The sequence below is a fragment of the Dreissena polymorpha genome, chromosome 6 (genome assembly GCF_020536995.1).
Source record: "Dreissena polymorpha isolate Duluth1 chromosome 6, UMN_Dpol_1.0, whole genome shotgun sequence".
In the NCBI taxonomy this organism is placed as follows: domain Eukaryota; kingdom Metazoa; phylum Mollusca; class Bivalvia; order Myida; family Dreissenidae; genus Dreissena; species Dreissena polymorpha.
The window spans coordinates 35166759-35181731 of NC_068360.1; positions in this window are offsets into that span (position 1 = coordinate 35166759).

Below are 14973 nucleotides of genomic sequence, written 5' to 3' on the forward strand. Positions count from 1 at the left end.
TCAATAGTTTTCTTAGCTTAAATAATGCAACGTTAGGATAAAGTTGTGCCTAAAAAAAACAATGATTTTGGTCCGTAATCAGCAACATATTTTCGTATCAATTGAAATTAAAAACACTTCTAAAACTGCATATGGAAGAAAGCAGCACAGACATATTAAGTGATAATTAAATAATGAGCTTTAGTACAAACGATTACGCCAACAAGGTTAGTGTGGAACCACATTTTATGTACACAAACTTATCTTAAGGTAGACGACCATGCTGTACGATCCCGTCGAGTTTTTGTTGAATGGTATGACAATATTAACTCAACAGGGTAATTGCGACTCTAGGGTAATATCAGATACTTCAGCATGGTTCCTTGCACACCATTTATATCGCCTGATTATGTGACGTTTACTCATTAAGTTGAGTATTAATGGCTGATATTATATAAATTTCTCTCACTGCTGAAATCATTAGAGACTTTATGCCGGAGATGACCGATGTATTTGACCATTTTGGAATTCTAAGGATTTGACATATTTAGTAGATAAAATGAAAATTCAACTCTTGACGTTTTGGACCGATTATTCGAAGCTTCGTTTGTAAAGAATTATACCCATAAAAACTTCACGATATATTGTGTTTTTCAAAAAGTTCCAATAATAATGAGATGTCTAGTTTTATTCGACGATGGCAATGTTTTCACTTAAATTTTAAAGAATTGTGTACGAATTATTTCTGCATACTTTACAGATAGAATAACCGATGCCGAACAATTCAGGTGTAAAATGAACATTTGTTCGTAAGAAATGTACGCAATCATGGTGATGGTCTTTACAAATCAATTCATAATAAAAATGATTTATATAGCTAAGCAAAAGAATTCTAACTGTTTCACTCATAAACATTATATACAACAAATGTAGACTTTACAGCCCAATAGATTGTTAAACCATTATGCAAATACTTTAGTGAAATGCGTTCAAACTATTACGTTTACATCCTTCTTCATGCAGTAATTGTGCGATTACCATTATCTAGTATGGTGCCCTCTATATCAATGTCATTTCGAAGAAATGCTGTTCCATGAATGTGTCTTACATCGCAATAATTGCAGAAATTTAGCAGAACATAGCACGTACATTTAAGTACAAATAACATTAATAAATCAACAAAAACAACTTAATATTACAATAGATGTATTTACGATACAGATATGCGACCGACGGACTTCACTTCTTGCTATGTTCACCGTTCCAAAAGGATTCGGTTTATAACGAAATATGATCGCGGATAGGCATTGTTATTGGAGTCGCCATAATATGGTTTTGCATAACTGAAAAAAGTTTATTTGTATAGGAGAAAAAAGCAAACAGCATTCCGAACAATGTGTTTGTGCAGCTTGCATATCCATATGATTTAAAAATGTGATAGTTACAAGGTGTTATGTTTCTTGTGAATCCGCTCAAACTGTGCAGCTATGTAGGTTGTTTTATTATGACCGAGAATCCGGACCTACTCACAACAAGTCTTGTTTCCCCACAGTGAGCGCATAAACAAATATCTTCATATGAAGTTATCTGAAGCAGTAGTACGAGAACTTACATAACAGATTACTTTTATCTTCCCCATTAATTTAACGATCCGATAAACTAAGACAGAATTTTCCGAGCACCATGCATTTGTTAATTTTAATACCCACAAAAGATGAAATTACAGATGCCGAATATTTTGTCTGAAAATGTGTCCGTGAGAAACGAACACAAGCATGGTTATGGTAATTAAAGCATTTATCATAATTAAATAAGTTTTTGTTATAGCATACGTCTGCTTATGAATAAAATAAAAGTGTTATCTGTTGATGTAGTTTGAAGTAAAAAAATCTTTGCTTCACATTATTTTATTTAAATTCCTATATTTAATAGAACTGCACTTATAAAACTTCATGTAATAAGCATCTAAAATTAAATAACGTACCCAAAGGACTAAAAGGACATTTTCAATTTATAGAGCTTAACAAATCTACTCGAATTGTATCATTCGTAAACATTCTCTTCAATCAAGGGGGACCTTACATCCCGCTGCATCGATAAACAAGTATACACATAGTTGACTTTATTGCGGTCGAATATTCTTCTGTTTATAGCCTCTGTATCCAGTAATCTTGCCATTACCATATCCTATAATTATACCCTCTTTGTCGTCTGATAACGCAAATACAGCATACAGCACTTTGTTGAGTTTCAGTAGTGCACTGTATGTACATTTTATTATAAATAGTTTTATAGGAATTAATAAATGAGATCTTCTACGCACAAAACATATTGAATAGTACAATAGATGCCAAATACCAGACCGACGTGTTTCACTGATTTCTATGTGCACTATTCCAATAAGATCCGATGTCTAACGAATGATGACCGTCGATATGGCAATGTCAATGGAATACTTTGGTTTTGCATAAGGCCCTAACTGAAAGAGTTTGTTTGTATATAACATAGATTATATCACAAAATGCCGTATATTGAGTTTGTGGAGTATGAATATCCATCTGGCCTCAAAAGGCGTTATTTACAAATGCATAACCCATTAGGCGCATACGACATATCTGCGCATTAGGCTTAATCGGAGAAATAGTAATTTGTTATTATTTGTGTTACTATGTACATACTGTTATAACATATGACATAGTTTGTAAATATGTGTTAAAAACTTACCTAAGGCTTATGAGTTTTTTCACTTGCCAATAAACTATTATGTTTTGGTTAAATTTTCATGTCGAAATATTACAAATCTGGTAAACCTGTTGAACAATGGAATGTTCATGTTAAGATTTAAATAACAGGATCATTTTCAATTAAGCAATCAAGCCACTATGTCATTACTCTAGCACACAAAAGTGGTGCCATTAAATATTTATAGACAGTGTTGTTAAGCGAAATCCATTAATGACACTCACTATAACCAAGGCGCGTGTTTAAATGACCTTATTGACTTGAACGTGATACTGTTATGGAGACGAAATTCGAAAGAAGTGTTTTAAGTTTTTACTAATTGATCCACCCAGGTTCTAGTTTTAAAACGAGGATCGGACATGAGTTAATATGATACAGTAACATATTTAACTGCCCAGCAGTCCGTCTTTTTCGCCCATCTTACATAATTTGAATTTATTTTAAATACTAGACTTAATATTTAATATTCGATCAGTTTATAGTCGTTTTATGAAGGCAAAGTGTCGAATTGCGATCACGAATATTGCGAACCAGTTGAAATGTCACGCAATTTCCCGCGTTTCTTTTAATAATATGATGTCATAATAAGCAAGATTGTCGACAAAGCGAACAAAAGCGAACGCGATCCCAACTGGTCGAAGCCAGAGATATAGTTTTTAGTGCAAGCATGTACTAACAATTAAAGTATAATATTAAGCTGACTAGTGGTAAACATTTAAAAAAGCGACTTCTAGGCGGACGTATAGTTCTATAGTACATGCCATCATCTATTCAATTATTTTCCCGATTGTGTCTTTTAAACTTGTCTGATTATGGATACTTATGTTTCTTATTTATGGTTATATTTTTATTTTACATCAAAGAGTTATAAAACATAAAATAATTTATATTTCTTTCTACGTTGAGGTGATGTATTTATTATCTAATTAGATAAAATTATTGTAGAAACAAATCATATCTTGCCGCGATCGTTTTATAATTTACAAAGCGCTAGTGTGTGTTTATATCATGTTTTTTTTGCAATATAATATTCGAGTATATTCAAGTTCAGTCAATATTTTATGCATCGAATTAAAAAAATATCTTTTTTTTCTTTGTTTTTGGAGTAAATACAAATTTTTATCACTTACTTTCTTCACTTTTCATATATATATATATATATATATATATATATATATATATATATATATATATATATATATATATATATATATATATATATATATATATATATATATATATATATATATATATATATTCATTAAAGCATACATTATACGCTTCATTCAAACCGAAAATCGTCTGATGTGCAGTTTGTTCTTTTAAGGACAAACTTGTTTTTTTAAGGACAAACATAAACCACACGATTCAAACGGATGCCGATCCAACAGCAGATAGAAACGCGGCAAGCTGCTAGGCTAGACATTGCTTCCTGCCAGAAACCAACAAAACCTTACTCAGAATTGCCGTGCTGAATGGGGTATTTTAGAAAGTTATTTTTATAATTTATGTGTTTGTTTTAAGTTATTTTCAATATAAACAACAAAAGATTTTCAAAAATTATACAATCTCATTACTCGTTTTGTTGGCCAATGGCTCATGGGCGTACGCAAATTCATATCTCTATATTTGTTTCCATGATTTACACGATTGTTTGTTAAACAAGGTAAAATAAATAACACCAATTTTATGGTGCCCAAACTTCTCTGGATCTGCCTGAAAACAAAGATTTACAGCATAATGTCAAAGCTCTGTTTTCAAAACAATGAATATAACGAAGATTTTCGTCGATTTCCTTCCGATTATGGTTGATATTTTAATTCACGACCAAGGAGAAGTGTTTTCTGATATTCTGTGTCGTACATGACTATGAGCAGGACGCCCGTGCGTCAATGCAGAATCATCTTCCATACTTTGTTTCCTTGTAGCTACCGTAATGCCGTTGGGACCCAGTAGTCATAGAGGGTATTTCTCAAATATTTCGAATATTTGGGATACTTTTTCTTAACTTTTATAAAGCATCCTAAGGTAAATGTTGGACCTTACTTGAACGATGTTATTGTTATTAATAAGCAACGTATTTTAGTTTGATTTCAACTGAACAACCTAAGTTAAGCAAATTATGCATACGACAAGGAAGTAGAAAGCACTATCGGTCACGTCTTGTTACTACTAAGATAGTTATAAATACCTACTAAACGTTTCTTATACAAATTATAAAAACTATTTTATATATTTTGCAATTGTAAATTGCATATTTACCTTCTTAATAATACCTTTATTTTGCCTAGCCTGACCTTGCCAATCTAAGTTGGTCGACAACCGACGGAAATTCGCGCTAGATATTCAAGGCCATATGAAACCTATTGACGCCTTCCCAAATATACTTGAAGGTTAGATGACCATGCTATACTTTCTTCCTGTCCAGTAACTGTTCAATTCTCTGACGTTATTAAGTCATCGTGGCAATTTATACCCCAGGGTAATAATATCGTCTGATTATCAGCAGTTTACACATTAATGGCGGTTTGTGTAGCAGTTGTGATGTTATTCTCTAGTGCTTAATTTACAGGATGTATTATTTCAGAAATATACTATATTTACAACCCTTACCCTACACTACGTATGCATTTATGAAATATGATTCAGAAAGTTATTGGATGCAAGCAACGAAAACATAAGTTATAACCACCACAATCGATGAATGTCACATTTTCTTTTATCTTACAGCTAAATGATTTTATAGAACAAATACGACTCATAAAGAAAAGATAAGGTTTTCTCCACAGTTTGTTAGATCAGGTTTCATCCACACTTATTTTTAGAACATTACGTAGGGACTAGTTTTTTTTTTTGGCCTTTCACCCCTGATTGCGTCATTTAGGTCATTGGGTACGCAGTCGTTTAACGAGTTTGCGTGTGTGTGTGTGTTTACGATGGATAACTATAATATTATGAATGTGAAAAACACAGTGTTTGGATATAAAACTGGAATGAAACTGGTGAGACTGCATTTTCGATTTAGTTAAAATGTCGAATGTACTCGAATAACGCGATGTTTTGTTGAACAATTGATGGATTAAATTTAAGAAAAGTGTCAGTGAATTGTTCATTAACTTTTCGAAGGAAATCGATGTCGAATTAAAATGGTAATTTCTTTGATGGTTTAGTCGTTCCTTTGTCAGTCGATCAAAGAATGTCTATCCACAAAGAATTGCCTGATTACATCCAGTGCTTTAAAATGGAAAAGATGGATGGCGATGAAGAAATTTGTATAGAATTTTAACTCGCCATGGAAGCAAATTAAAAATTACGAAAATAAACATGGACGTGGTTATTATACAACTTCGTTAAGTAGAACAATAATTGTATGTAAGTAAGTATAAAGTGTGTAAAAAGAAGAGTTGTTTAAAGACTAAAATTAACAATATCGGCGGGAATAAATGCTGCATCATGCTTCACGTAGCCACGGTATGTGTCTACACATTTTGTAAATTTCAAAATGGCGGGAGCCATGTTTGTTTTTTGGTTTATTACAGTGGTGAAACAAGAATTGTAGTTTGAACACAACCGTCTGTGTTCTACTTGAGTGTGTTACATTTGGAACGTTGATTAAATTTGAATCGAGGCGTATAGCGATATTTTGTCTCCTTACTTTTCTTTTGCGTGGAATTTTTAAGGACTATTTCGATTTCCGTAAACAGGAAAGATCACAATAAATATTACTACGCAATGTAAGATTCAGTTAATTTAATGTGTTTTTGCTTTTATTTTAAGGAATAAATTAAATAAAACAATATTGTAGGATAAATAGAATACTATGTTAATGTGATTGTGTACTTAAATTTATCCCACTCGTGCCAGAAAGGTTTACAAGGCTCGGCAAGCCTTGCCATATAAACCTTTCTTCACTCGTGGGATAAATTTAAGTACAAAATCACACTAACATAGACACCCAAAGATGAGATTTGCAACCTTATCTTTCATTTCTGGCATAGTTCAATACACAGTAAGACAACCGAATAATGTATTAAATGTTTTAATGAAGTAAAACGATATAAATCACGAACCGGGATGCCGGGGCCTATTCCTTACTACTTTATTTTTTGGCATGTAGAAATTATTATAGCAAATTACGCCACAAATTGTGGTAAACACTACATTTATTTCTTCAGGATCGGCAGACGAAATTACAGAGGGCTAACCATGTTACTTTAAATGAAAAATGAATACGTTGGAATAAAGCGCAATGGTCGTTAATACACATAAATCAAGAAAGGTAATAATTTGTCTAACAAGACATTATTTGTTGAGCAAAAATAAATGGAAATAGTCTTTTGTGAATTCGATGCTAATCATGTTTTAACCGGTTTCAACCCGCTTTGCTTTTGATTGACTCATCTTATGACATGACTTGATCCCATTTTAATCATTTATGTTTTTTAATGGTTTGTATGTACCGTCCTACTATTATGAGCGATTTGACACTTAGTAGCAATGGTAAAAAGAATTTCTCTCCTCACAATCTTTTTTTACTAACCCTACATGCATAATGTTGAAATGTCAAATATATACTTTTATTCCTCCATATACAAGACACGAAGATCAAAACACAATATAACTATATATAAACAATGGTTAGATAAATACAAACATAAACGATATATATGGATGTATATATCAACATCGGCAAAAAAAGAGAACTTTAGTAACAATATTATTTAGTAAAACTGTGTTATGTTACGTAGAAGAGTCTCCAAGTTGTCCCATCTAGGAGGCAAAATCGAAAGTTTAGACAGGGAGCTAGAAGTATCGTGATATCACGATCATTATATAAAGTTAGATATATCCCCAGGACATCTGTAGCCTAGCACCGAAACACGAAATTGCTAGACAGACGATTTCTGGCTGAAAAAAAACAAACAAACTATTTAAATGCACTGTATATACTTATAATAAGTTAATGTAATCGCAATGTAATCATTGAGTGAGTCCCCTACTGTAAAAACATTTTGCAGACTAGTGATGAAAGTTTTGTATGATTGAGATTGTCATAATTTATATTAAGAAACATCCGGAGTACATAATTGCACTGCTCAGAAAGACTAGAGCGACACATCTGGTTGAAAGCACCAAGTCCGTTTGTGTCTATTATGGTATTCCATAACTGTTCACGAATGTTAGAATTCATATTACAGAACAGAATACGATGGTGCACTATATTCAAATTCACTCCATTACAAAGTGCACATGTATTTATATACGCGGGCATAGTAAGTCGCCCAATTACTCGCATTGTCTTACTACATAGAGAGGAGAGTTCAGGGTTATTTCTGGCGATAGTCCATAAACCACACACTCCGTCAGACCGTAATATTGTTGAGCCAAGAAAGGGGTACTTTTCTGAACACTCTTGAAACAGATTTACATTCCTTTTTTGTGTAACGTGTCGGCGGAGCATGGTTTTCCACACACTTTTCACCGGGAACAGGCCTTCTTCAATGTTTTGATCCAGGGTGCTGTGTAGTTCGTACTTGCATAATATCGCACGTATGTCAGGAATAAAACAATGGTGCTGTTCGTCAAAGTTTTCATAATACAAGAGTCTGCTGTTAAACAAATGTTTGGCCATGTATGTTTTTGGCAGGTTACATAGTTGTTCTAGAAAAACCAGCTTTCTGTAATCAACTATTGTCTCCATAGGCACGGCATGGATAGCACATAAAGTAAAGTTAGTTGCAGTGTTTCGTGGCAGACCCTGTATGTGTTTTGGGCAAAACCTATGAGAGCGTTCTAGCTTAATTATGTCGTCTGCACTTATTGAAGTCCACAGTTCACAGCCATATAATGCTTTAGGTGTCACAACAGAGTTATAAACTTTTATAGATGTTGATGGATTGAGTGCAAGGGGAGTTATTCCACTATTAACGATACTCAGATATGTCCCTCGAAGCTTGTTGCACGCGTCATCAACCATTCCTGTAGAACGTAGAAACGGGTCGCACTTCAAACCGAGGTGAACGTAGGAAGATGCCTCTTTGATTGTGTGAGTACCGAGTTTGAAAATTCGGTTTGTCTCTCCCTTCAAGCGTTCATTAAAAACAACGACTGCACATTTGCTCGAGTTTTATTGGTACTGCCACTGTTTTGAATAGTTGCTACAGATTTCAAGCATTGCATTTAATCCATGAAAAGAGTATGACAGCAATAGCATGTCGTCGGCGACTGTAGGTGAGCTGACCCGAATATTGTACACACAGATACCAGCCCAAGATTTCTCTAGGGTACTGATAAGCCCGTTGATGTAGAGTAAGTAGAGCAACGGGGAGCTGCGTCCACCTTGCCTCGTGCCCTGAAGGACGTCGAACCACTCTGAGTGATTCCCCTGATACCGGATACGCCGCTTCGTCTGTCCGTGCACAATTTTTGTCCGGGCTATTTCTCAGCAAATAATGACCGGAATTCAATTAAACTTTATGGGAAGCTTCACTACTAAGAGGAGATGTGCATATTATCCGCCGGTTCTGGTCGGATGATTTTTCACAGAGTTATGGCCCTTTGAAATTTTCCATTAATCTACATAAAAGTGCAATTCTTGTCCGGGCTATTTCTCAGCAACTAATGACCGGAATTCAGTGAAACTTTATGGGAAGCTTCACTACCAAGAGGACATGTGCATATTATCAGCCGGTTCTAGTCAGATGATTTTTTCACAGAGTTATGGCCCTTTGAAATGTTTAATTTGCTAAACTATCCATTGTATTATTTTGTCCAAAGTTATGCCCCTCAAGACGATTCCTTTTATCTGAATATATAGTGCAATATTGTGACGAAAAACAACTTTGGTGAGCATCACACGTCTCCGACGGTTTCTTGTTTTATATGTTACAGATATCTAAGTGAACGAAAGCTTCTGCGGCTCACGTTATTGGTTAACGTATTTGCACATGTACAAGATGAAAATAACGTTCGCATATACAGTCAACCAGTTTAGAATCACCCGGCAAAAAAAAACGTTAATTCTTATGGCCACAATAATTTATTTTGGGATTTAGTGTCAATGTGAGAAGATGTAAAAATAAAGGGTAAAATTTATTATGTATGATAACAGTTTAGGCCAGACGGCATATGCAATTTTTTGTGAAAAATAGCCAATTAAAGTTCACTCTTCGGAAAATTATTAAAAATCATTCAACTGACAGAATTAGTATTTCAAAACATTGTCATGGCATTTGTTTTCAGTCAGCAAGAAGGTTATTTTAAAATAATAAAGCCTTCTATATCCATGTGCACATTTCAAAGCATGACTCATTCAATTAGTTCCAGTTAACTTTTTGCCGCATTTATCCATCCTGAAAGCATAATACAAAAGCTTTCTTGCTAAAACTTTGTTAATTTATTCGTTTACCTAATGTATACCTTAGACACTTATCATTTAGTTGGTATGGGGGCATTATTGAAAATTAGATTCAAATTAATCGGAACTGCTGATTATCCGGAACTGGTTGACAAACTGTATTTGGTTTCCCCGTATTATTTTGAAATTACAAAACGGCATGTGCTCATCATGGTAGTTTCACCTGAGAGGAAACGCTATAAATAGACATGTTTATAGACAAGTTTATTTAACGCAATAATTGGACATATCTGTGTCTGGATTTTATTCTGTAAACGCATCCATCAAACGTATGATCAAACGTTTTCCGGGATTTTGTTATTGAAAAATAATACGGGGAAACCAAATATATGCGGACGTTTTTTTTTCAGCGTGTACCTGTGCAAAAACGTTGCAAATAAACATCAAATATTTTAATATATCAATTCTTCATTTAATCAATGGATTAACTTTGAAGCTTCATAAAAAGAACACAATGCATGCTTCACTGCTTAAATTATAACCTTGATAATGCGTTTGTTTTGTACCTTGCATAATAATAATAATAATAATAATAATAATACAATTACAAATGAAAATTGAAGATGAATTAAATGTGCTGTTACCACAAATTTAGTTTAATCATAATCTAAAGAAAAAGGGAACAAGTTAATGACCGACAAAGGTAAACAAAAATTATCTGGTATAGCCAACATGTGCAGTAGAAATAACTACTAGCACCTTTATGACGTTACATAGCCATTATAAGCGGTAGAAATATATATCAGCTGCTTCGTTACGTTGCATAGACAATATTGACAGCATGTAAACTGTGAGTGTCAATGTCAATGTTAACAATACATCTTCGAGGATAAACTAATCTTGATGTTTAGGTTTCATATCATCAGCACGTCATTTATAGATGTTTGATTATATCGAGTGCTATTCTTCATTATAGAAGGATAGCAACGGAAACCTATATAAGCAAGTTAAATCTGATTTTTTCAGTAATGAAACTTTGTTTAACAGTGATGGTATAACGCTTTGATTTGTGGTATTAATATGATTGCAACTTGGCATCGCAGTTTGGTTTTAGCGGCGTACAAAACAACAATTTTACCACCAGTGTTTTGCTATGGACCTTTCTCACACGTTGCTGTGACGATTTAAATCCCTAACACTTAGAGGCGCACCGAACCTCACACCTAGCCCATCGCAAAACAAACATATGTATATAGTCATTACCTCAGAGCACTGAGAGTTAATGCAACAGGATAACAAAGTATATCAGCTGAATGTATTAACACTTTTAATTACGCAGTGACTTTATTGGCGTCACACTGAAGTGCGGCGACTAGTATGTAATACGTTTGTTTTCGCTTATGGGAGGAGAAGTTATTTTACGGATCAATGTACATATTTTTGTTGTCAGAATATCTTGCATAGTGGTGATTTTTTGTGTAAATTAGTGTAAATAAGTACTGCATTTGTGCCTTTTACATTTACTACAACATTTATTGCCAATAATGCAGAGCTATTTGTTTCAATTAATAACTGATCACAGGGACTGGGCAATAATAAAAGATCAAGGTCGCCGTGGTGTAATGGATATGGTGTCCGCCTAGCGACCGGGAGGTCACGGGTTCGATCCCCACCGTGGGAGCGTTCTTTAGATCTCCCACAAAGACACCAAGTACTGGTTCTAGGCCCAGGAAACGGACTCGAGAGCATTTATATAAGCTTTCGATGCAATAAATAGGTTTAAACTAATAAAAGATCACAGGGACTGGGCAAATACGCGAACCTGTGAAACTTTTTGGTTTTGTATAAAAACTAAACTTCTTTGTTCCACTATCCTAGTAACCACCTAGTTACTAATAAAGGCGCTATAGAGCGCGAAGCGCGACACGTATTATTAATTGTTATTATGAGTCTTGATAAAGGAAGCAACCGCTTATCAATGAAGAGCACCATCACAGCACCCCAGTCTCAATACTATCAAGTCCTCCTACAGGGTTGTTTTTTAAGAACCACATATAGAAGGCCGCAAGCCTGACCCGTATCTTGCCAGTGGTATTGACCCTTTGGTATGGACCTTTAACCCCGCTCACTATCCAGCGTTTAATCTTTCGGGTTTACATTTAAACCGACTATTAATAGCTAATTAATATCTTAGTTAGAAGGCGATTTTTCAAGCGCTTCCGTAGTGTAGTGGTTACACGCTCGCTTCACATGTGAGAGGCCCAAGGTTCGAGCCCCAGTAGAATCAACTTATTTTATTTGTGTTCTATGTTAACTTTTTGTTTTGATGTAGACATGTAAGTTTAAATAAATATACTGTTTTATTGTAACCATTTTGTGTTTTTATTATGCCCATGAAATATATGTGTGAGAGGTTGGGGGGCTGGGGGGAGGGTTCGAAAACACATTAAAACTTTAACAGTGTTTTCATATCAATGAGTCCTCAACCCCTATCGTAAATGAGCAACGTAAGAATAAGTTCAGAATCATCTCTCCTTGAATTTGAAAAAAATATGAAATTACGCTTACAAGATGAAGCAGATTTGTTAAAACCTACACAGGTCTGTTCCATTAATGAAAACTGCACACAGATGCCAGTAAAAAAAGGAAAACAATGTAAATAAAATGAATTATGAAATATTTGGGAGTTACAACACAAAATAATAGATAATGGTTATTTGGGAGTTATAACACAACATCATAGATAATGGTTATTTGGGAGTTATAACACAAATCATAGATAATGGTTATACCAGTATCTTTTTCTATTTTGTTAAAAATAATCGGCCAATATATTATATTCACAGTAGAAAAAAATCGTTCCATGTAACTTCATTGAGTGCCTTTTACACTGAAATTCCCGACGCCCTTTGATGCTTTGCATCAATACTTATCTAGTGGAGTAAACAAATGCAACTGCCCGAGGCATGATGATTTTCATGGCATATGCAAATGATGTATCTGTGTGCATCGATTTTTGAATAATGGCTTCACATGCGGTTTTTATTCCGACATCTGACCCACTGATTATTGCAGCCAATGCGTCACACCAGGCTACTGCTTCGACTTTTTAGCGTTCTAATTTAATGGAATGAATATGTTTGGTCCAGCTATTTGCACTATTGTCATTATAATAGTATAAACTAGAATAATCATATCCCTAATGAATCATTATATTTATTGCGTTTTGTGCTCTCTACTGTGAATGCTGTAAATGACATTATTTAATTTGTGTATGTCTCTCACCATTATAAGTTAAACTTTCCCAAGGGAAAGACACCCGATAACGTTGTAGAACTTTAGGTCTTACCCTTTCTCCATTATGTATATTTGGACCAAATGTATAAATTTGTATAAATGTCATGCTTTTGGAAATAAAATATGTTTAAAGTTTAAAGGTACTTTGCACACGACGAAATCATAAATCAAACTTGCTAAGTATGAGGCGTTTATTTCTGATCGTTTTTTTTTCCAGAGATTACCATGTGGTGAATGCGCAAAACGTAGATCGCACATGCTTTACGATTGAATGCATAATTATACTCTTATTCAATAGTGTATATATAGTCTCTTGTTGACACTAGATTATACCTAACGAAAGTTTTATATATAATAAACATAGTTATTCTATGCCTTCATTAATTCAAATTATTCATAAATGCTTGTTGGGCTTCGTGTCCGTATTGTCTGAACGCACAGACAGCGTATCATAAAGCTACCTACCCACTCCATTCCAGTAGTATACCTGTATGCAAACCGTCGTTATATATAAAATAAACATTGTTTTATTTGTAGCAACAATACCACAGACCATAAACCGCTTGGTCCACATATAATTCAATTGTAGGCCTTCATGAAGCTTGATTTTTCCAAAGTTATATCTAGAAAAATCAAATTTTGTTTCTGACAAAAAACAACACATTTTCGACAATGTTCGCCCGCCACACCAAAATCTAACTGCATAACAAACGTGTTTAAGAAGAAGAAATTAATGCTAAATATATAAAACTATTCTCTCTCTTTTGGTTCGGATTCTTTAATATCGTGACCAAATGCATTAATTGTTTTTTAATTTATAATATTTCTGAGATTATTAGATATTAAACATATTTCGTTGGCGCTATTAGTTTAAAGACGGGTAGAGTGTATTATTGATGAATGCTTAGTCGATTGTGGTTTGGGTGTGTGTGTATTTCTTCACATGTATAAAACACAGTTATCATGATAAACATGTGTTCTCTCTACCAGTAAATATGTTTTTATAAAAACTGGAAAAGTTTGTGATTGTGCTTTAATGTGTTATCGACTCATGCATATTGACGTAACAAAAACTTTGTTACATACTATTTAAGTTAATTTCATATATGTAATAGAACTTTAATATAACGGTTTAAAGCAATATGATTGTTTTGCCAATTTAATGACAGACGAATATTCATTATGTTAAAGGCACAACTACAGAAACTAATTATATATTGATATATTTCATTTACATAGCTGAAACAAACAAGAGATTTGTTTGTTGGAAACACAATTCCCCCTTTTGCGCCGCTTTGAAATAACATTTCAATATATCATTTGGAAGGTTTAGAAAATATCTCCCTTTGAAAGCTTATTACTTCCCTTGGATTGTATGTTTTGACTTTTGACCCTGAAGGATGACCTTGATCGTTCACCACTCAAAATGTGCAACTTCATGAGATACACATGCATGCCAAATATCAAGTTGCTATTTTCAATATCGCAAAGGTTGTCGCAAAACTTTAACCAAGGTTAAAGTTTTGGGACATAATGACAGACAGACAGACAGGCCAAAAAATATGCCCCCAATCATTCGATCCGGGGGCATAAGAAAC